Source organism: Elaeis guineensis, chromosome 3 (genome assembly GCF_000442705.2).
Source record: "Elaeis guineensis isolate ETL-2024a chromosome 3, EG11, whole genome shotgun sequence".
Taxonomy (NCBI): domain Eukaryota; kingdom Viridiplantae; phylum Streptophyta; class Magnoliopsida; order Arecales; family Arecaceae; genus Elaeis; species Elaeis guineensis.
Genome location: NC_025995.2, coordinates 20,330,721 through 20,339,034, shown reverse-complemented (window position 1 = coordinate 20,339,034; position 8,314 = coordinate 20,330,721).

Sequence of the window (8,314 nt, the reverse complement as noted above, 5' to 3'; positions counted from 1 at the left end):
TTTTATTAGCAACTCAACGAAAATGAAAGTTGTACCAAATGGATGTAAAATCAGCCTTTCTTAATGAAAATCTTGAAGAAGTGGTCTATGTGGATTAACCACCCAGCTTTGTGATTGAAGGATAAGAAGAAAAGGTGTACAAGTTTAAAAAAGTGCTTTGTGGGCTCAAGCAAGCACCAAGAGTATGGAATTCCAGAATTGATGATTATTTTATTCAAAATGATTTCACTAGGTGTCCATATGAACATGCTTTATATTTGAAGACTAACTCACATGGAGATATTTTGCTTGTGTGTCTCTATGTAGATGATTTGATCTTCATACGCAAAATCTTTCAATGGTTAAAGAATTCAAGCATTCAATGGAGAGTGGATTTAAAATGACTGATCTTGGTTTGATGGCATATTTTTTGGGTATCGAAGTAAAGCAAGATGAAGAAGGAATTTTTGTGTCACAAGAAAGATATGTCAAGGAGATCTTAAAGAAGTTTTCTGTGGAAGATTGTCAACATGTGGACACCCCAGTGGAGTTCAGCATTAAAATAAGCAAGGATGGAGAAGAGAAAGCTGTGAATCCAACTTATTATAAAAGTCTTGTGGGCTGCCTAAGGTACTTGACATGCACTCGACCTAATATATTTTTTGAAGTTAGTTTGGTAAGCAGGTATATGGAGACTCCGAAGACTTCTCATTTACAAGTGGCCAAGAGGATTCTTAGATACATCAAGAGAACAACAGATTATAGGCTGATTTACTCATCCTCAAATACTATGGAGCTTGTCAGGTTTAGCGACAGCTATTGGGTCGGATGTTGTGATGATCGCAAGAGCACTACAGGATTTGTTTTTTATATGAGCAAAACTGCATTCACTTGGTCTTCAAAGAAGCAATTAATTCATTGTTGCATTGTCAACTTGTGAAGTAGAGTACATAGCTGCGGCTTCTTGTATTTGTCATGCAGTTTGGCTGAGGAGATTACTTCAAGAATTGAAGCTGAAGCAAGAAGTTTCAACCAAGATTTATGTTGACAACAAATCAGCCATTGCTCTTGCAAAGAATCCAACACCATGAACGGTCCAAGCATATTGATACTCGTTTTCATTTCATTAGGGAATCTGTCAAAGCAAAAGAAGTTGAGCGGGTCCATGTGAAGACAAGTGAACAAGCTGCTGATATTTTTACAAAAGCTCTCAAAACAGAAGTCTTTCAATACTTCAAGAAGATGCTTGGAGTCCAGGCTCAAGGAGGAACAAGTTTTAAGGGGGGAAAATGTTGGAACCTAAACTTGTTTTTTAATGTTTTGACTGAGTAGTTTGAAAGTGCTGTTGGAAAAGAGAAAATATTTAAAGATTGCTGTGAAAACTGAAAAGCCACGTGTACTAGAATTTTCTGTGAAGTCTATAAATGTGTAATCTGGTGTCTTGGGAATACAGAGAGAACAACTAGAAATATTCAGAAAAAAACTGTTAAGCTTTTTCCTCTTCTCTGTTCCTCTTACTCGTACAACATATAGACACTTCTTCTGCCTTCATTCCCACTTTCTACTCATGTATCTTGGGACTCATGTTTTGTTTCGTCATTATGGAACATCCCCCAAAATCTGCCACCCAAACTACTCACTTTAATCTCTAATAAACCTGCTTACTCTATAGCCTGTGTCAGTGGGGAGTCATCTCTTATTTTTGTCTTTCAGATACTTCTCAAACAACTGCCAGATACTGTCAAGAATTTGTGGAATCCCTCTAGGCATCAGGAAGCAAAACATCAGGCGACATTATACCACTTGGCAGGAAATATGTGCTGATCCTCTCTAAGAAGGGTTTTGACTCATCCTTGGATAAATTGAAGGCCTCAGAAATTCAACGTTACAACAATGGTGTAAATCTCTTAAAGAATCTACGGAACTGAAGGTACCTTAGGGCGGTTACAAGTGTCATCTAGTTAGGCATGGATCACTATGTAGCAGAAATCATTTTGGTACAGGGGTATGAACCCCTGTGTAAGCTATGTTGTATTCCTTGGCATTTAGATTTCAGCTGTGTGTCTACTTTTATTTATTGGCTTTTTGGTTTTGGTATATAGTGCTGCTACTGGCAGCCAGGCCATCAATGAAAACTTATTTAGTCCCACTTTGCCTTCTGGTAATGGTGCAAGTTGGATTTTAGGGATGGAATGGAATGATAGTGTTATGTTGGAACGTCACACGTCTAGGGTAGCCTTCGAAGAGATGTATCACAAGGCAGATAGTTAAAAACTCCAGGTGCTGGACTGTATGTATGTAGGAAATGAAATGTAGGATCTTTAACGAGAGATTGTTAAGATCGTCTTGTGGTGCCTCCTTCGACCAATGGCATAAATGCAATGCTCGTGGCTCTTCCGAAGGAATCATCACTTGTTCAAACTCAACATCCAATGATGCCATCCCAATGTAGTCTAGCTTTTATTCCATTAGCACTCTTATTCTAGTCAAACACACTAAGAGGAGGTTTTTGCTGACTAATGTATATGGTCCCAACGATCAAGATGAAAGAGCTTCATTTTATCACCAACTAGAGAACATCAAGCATTCTATAGCAGAGCCTTGGATTCTAATGGGCGATTTCGATATTACGAGGTTTGCATCAGATAGACTAGGAGCCAAGAGTAGTTGTGCCGAATCAAGGAAGTTTGATCACTTCATCAACAGCTTGGAATTGTTGGAAATCAACACTTATAATTGAAGATTTACCTGGTCAAATTTTAAAGAATCCTAGCAAGAGGAGTGCCATCCTATGCATTCTTATCTCTAAATGACTTAAAAAATTTTTGATTAAAGCAGAATAAAGATTAGAAAGAATTTCTAATGCTTCATTATTGGAGTTATCACTGATTGATGCAGAATCGATATAAATATGTATTTGAGTTTAACATGATTCCATACTCATGAATATATTTGAGATGCAGGGATGATAAAAAAAATTAAATTATATAGTAACTTACTACTGAAGGTATATTTGGTATTTTCATCAAATTCTATATCTTTTGGATAATTATAATATGTTATTAGATGTCAATCCTGACTTATAGGTTTGGTTGAATTAAAGTTTTTAATTTGATCCTGAACTAGAAAAAAGTATCAATTGTTGAACTCAGGTCGACATGATTTGTAACATAATCGATTAGAAGGGTTCTAATTAGATCAGATCAACATGTATCCGGACCTACCATTGGTTAGATATAGAATCCAATGGGTCACACACATAAAGAAATAAATCAAGAACCCATTTGATATGGTTGACAGAAATTTTGGATCCTATTAGATTTTTGATAAGCATGCTAGCATGTGTGAAAATCCTAGCTCCCTGAATTGGATTCGATTTGCTTCAAATCTTGCTTTTTGATCAAACTAAATTGAGTCAAAATTTAATTTGAATTTGGACCTAAATATGGTGGCCATTAGATGATGCCTCATAGCCCCATAAGTGCCATTAGCTAGAGTCCTAGCTAGAAAGGACTCTTGGCACATGGTTTTGGCAAGGCTTACCTATGGTGCATTTGAGAAGGGTTAGAGTCCTTCACACTTGGGATTAAGAACTATATGGCATCTCATATCACCCTCCACTCTCTGGCACTGATCTCAAAGATTGAAAAGTCAATTTTAGGTTTTGAATTTGGCATGGAGATTTATCTGAGATTGAAGGCACATGCATGAGGGAAAGAAATTACATGGCTCATCGCGTAAAGAGTCATGGCAGAAGGGAGCATCCCATATCTAGTAATCCTGCCATTTGAATTCAAATTCAAGTAAGATTACACATGGCATGTTTCAGATTTATCTGTAATAGGAAATAATGCATAAACGCCAATTGAATGGCACGCGCATGTAGGGTGAAGGAGGAGTCACTTTCTCTTGGAAGAGTTCTTCTGTTTAAAGGCGCTTTTTCTCTGACATGCAATAACTCAAGGGGTGTGAGAAAGAATTGTGACTCTTCTTCATGCACCTCTTTCTCACCTATAAAAAGTCCTAGGCGTTGGGCATTTAGATTATTCCAAATTCTATCCAGATTACTCTCCCTTCCCTCTTACAACCCTCTTAGTTTTAGGATAAAATTTTTATATTTAAGACAAAACCTAATTCTGATCCAAACAAGGATAAAAGGAGGTTCTGAAGAAAAGGTTTAAAAAGTCCAGTAGAATCTTTGAAAGGGTGAAGTCAAATTCTTGAAGAAACTTGATCAGTGCCAGACTATTCGAGTTTAGAGGATAGAACACTGGAAGCAGGGATCAAGGAGCATTGTATTTGGTGTAGTTTCTGTGTGGATCATCGTTGGAGGGCATATACTTGTGTACCCATAAAAGTTATTAACGAATATAGATATTTTTTATATTCTGATTATTTATTTATTTATACTTTGATTGCTATAGTCAAAAGATTCTGGGTATTAGGATCTTGATGGACTTGGATGTTTGAATGAAAAATTTTAAACATCAATCCTTCTACTACACCATTCGGAACCTGATAACTTTATGCCAAATTAAAATTAAATTGAAAACTTTTAGTATCATGATTTGCATTATTAAATTTAATTAATCGAAAACTGCTTACAACACTTCATTCATTTTTCCCTTACAACACTTCATTCATTTTTCCCTCTTCAAAAACTATATCTGGAAGCAATTAGGCTGCTATTCCTCAAGGAAACATGCTATGATTTCACAATATCATCCCTCTTGACCGTAAAGTCCCAAAGGTCACCATATTTCTCGTTGAAATCCCAAATATCCATGGAGTTGTAATCAGCTATTATTTTGTTGCGGGCCCCCCTCTCCATGTTGTAGATCTCAGGCTCAACGTTATGAGGTTTATCTGGCTTGGTCATCTCAATTGCACAAAATACTATAACAGAAGCGGCTGCTCCAATGTATAATTATTCTCCATGGAGGGCGAAATTTGACCAAAATGATATTTAGATTCGCCTCAAAAAAATATCTTATTATTAGATTTGAAGCCTTTTCTTGAAGATAAATTTTAAGGTGTAATGCTCTACAGTCCGAAAAAACAAAGACAGCACAAATTGCGTGCGATTGTAAATACAAGTCATAGTGTTGACTAATATGAACTTGCATTGAAAAGCTATAATGTTGGATAAATTGGCAATTTATTCTCATCGTGTGATATTAAATAGATCTTTTGAGAAGCAAATTACAAAATCATAGTTACACCGAAGTATTATCCAGACTTTGAAATCCAAAATTTTTCTACTCGAGAAATGCTACAATAACAAAAAAAAAATTTCAAGTTAAATTTTGATGCAGAGCATAATTTCACATCAGACTGCTGTCTAAACATGTTCAAGCATAATCATGCATTTCACTCTAGACACCCCAAATCCAACCAAAGACGATAAAGATTCATAAGAAAAAAATATTTAAAATACAGATTTGCTGAAAGAAGCAATAAGAAGAGAAACAGTTCAACAAGTAAGTTTGAACTACAGAGCAACTTGTTTACCCTGAAATAAATAAAATCCAGACACATCCCATTTTAGGCTTCTATTTATACCTCGTGATAAATAAAACTATATTAATACCACATCTCTATTTTTTTATGTTATTTAGGTAGGAGATCTCATAGTCTCGCCACCATGGAGTTTTACCGAGAAATAACTTAATGAAAATTTTTCATACCGATACATGGTAAGCCAAACCAGCAATAATTGCAGGAAATAATTTAATAAATTTTTTTTACTGGTACATATTAAGCCAAACCAGCAACAATTGAAGGAAAAAATAAGCAAGACATAAGCCCTATAAAGAGATTGGTGTGCCAAAATTAACTCAGCATGTGATCTTAACACTGAGTTACACGACAATAGATGATATTGGTCCTATAAGGGATATGAGAAAAAGGTCTAATTAATGTCAATTATCTACAATACCTTAAAAACCAATAGGGGTTTCTACAGCTTGATATTCCTCCACAGCATCTTCCCTGAAGCCCCCTGCACAGTGGATCAGAAGCAAAGTTGCCCTTCTCAAGTAAGTATGAAATCCGATACTTGATATAATATTAGCTCTTTGACTAGCATTTATCATCACAAAATTAAATTTATTTTCCTATTGTGAGTTCCATTAAAAAAAATTAAAAAAATGAAATGGATACATTAGCCAAGCACTTGGACAACAAAACTTCATATGCTGTGCTCTCAAGCAAACACGCATTCTGTGAAGAATGGAACAAGAGGGATAGAAGACTGGTAGATCCCTCAAATAAATAGGGATCAAATACTATTGATCCCCGTATGGAATGTAGAAAACTCGTCCAAATAGCCAACAAAAGAATTCATAAACCAAAAGAGTTAAAAAAATGCAGGAGTAATTGAAACTTATTTGCTTTTCGCACTAAAGAAAAAGTAAAAGAAAAGAAAGGCTCAATTACTTCTTGAAAATATCAACATAGGACTTAGCCTCAGTATGGAGGAGCTATTTAAAATGCTATAAGACAATCTAATCTAGCAATATCAAGTAAATTTGACAAAGCAAACTTTGTTTTTCATCATCCAAGTTCGAATAAAAGCTGACTGACTGACTAAGTAATGGTCTAATTGTTTGAAAAATGCTGAGCATCACCCACCAGATCATTACTCAATTCAGCAGTCTAACGTGGATGTCAGTGATTGTTGAGCCATAGAAAGGACCCAACTGACACGACCGACCTTCCCATAGTGCACCAGTCACTGAATACCAGGTTAGTCCAGTCACGATGGTGGTGGTAGAAGGAGGAGACGATGTGGAGATAAAGCTCATGTTTTGATTTTCTATTCTCTGTTATCTAAGTTCTCCCTCATCCTTTCGATTCTAATTAGTTGGTATTGGTTGCGAGTCTTATACAGAATTGTGTTAATGTATTGATGATTATTGTCGGACAGCGTGGGGACTGGAATTGGTGAAGTTTTGGGCTGCTGGATCTTGATCGGATGGGCATTGTGTTTTCTTCCATGAAAAAAAGAAATAAAAAAGAGAAGGGATTTTGACTTATAGAAATGAATTGTATTCGTTAGCCTTATCCTTTCTGGGTGGGTGGTGGGTCCACAGAAAGCATGTGAGGATCACGTGCTACGATGCCTACCCTTACATCCTAGGTATTAAATAATAGTATTATGGCTGGGATAATAGTGTTATCACTACGACAAAATAAGTTATTAGCTATAAAAGTTTTGCGTCGCTAATAAGAGAATTTCGTCGCTAATAATAATTAGCGATGAAATTTGTGTTGCTAAAATTTTATTGCAAAAAATCACGTCGTTGATAATATTTTATGATGAAAAAATCTTTTCATCACCAATAAAAGATTTTTACGATGAATAATTTTCATCGTAAAAATTTAAAAACAAAAAAACTTATTCGTAAAAAAAAATTATTTGCGATGAAAAATACCATCACTAATAAATGAATCAATTAATAGCGATAAAAAACTATTCATCGCTATTAATTCAAAATATTTTAGCGACTAAAATTTTACGTTGCAAAAAATATAATTTAATAAAAAAATAAAAATTAAAAAATTTTAGCGACAAAAATTTATGTTGTAAATAATTTTTTTCAATGAAATTTTTCATCGTGAATAATTATTTGTGATGAAAAGTTTTCCATCGCTGTTAATTATATATTTATTGAAAAATTAAATTATTTTAGTAAAATATTTTTTTGTGATGAATATTTCATCTAAAATAATTCTATTGCTAATAATATAATTTTTTTTAAAAAATTTGTTGATATATATTTTTAAGTTATATGTATAATATTTTATATAAATTAAAAAATAAAAATAAAAAATTTATACAATAAAATGATAAATAAATTTTATTATTTTATTATATTAAATTAAAATTATAAGAATTTTGAAAAAAATACATCAATGAGCCGTCAAATATCGAAATGTGGAGAATGAGGTGGGGAGTGGGAGCGATCGATGGAGCATGGACTAGCGATGGAGCTCAGACCGACCTACTACTGCCTCATCAGATGTATCGCCTACTCATCTGCGTTATTCACTCTATTATCTGGATTTGGAGCTGTTGATACTTGTCGACACATGCAACCAACTCTTGAGCTCGCTGCTCAGCCTGCTATCGATCTTTGACAGCCTGTCTTTGCATCTTCGTCAGCCGAGCCTCGCACGTAGAATGGATCTCAGTCCTAGATGAGCGTGAAGATGAGGGAGTAGTGATCCTATATCCTAGATCCCTAACATAACAGGATCTCATACCAAGCACTCGATCACAGATCTCATCATCTATGGGTGCGGTCAAGCCCTCAGGAGTAGGCTGGATCTC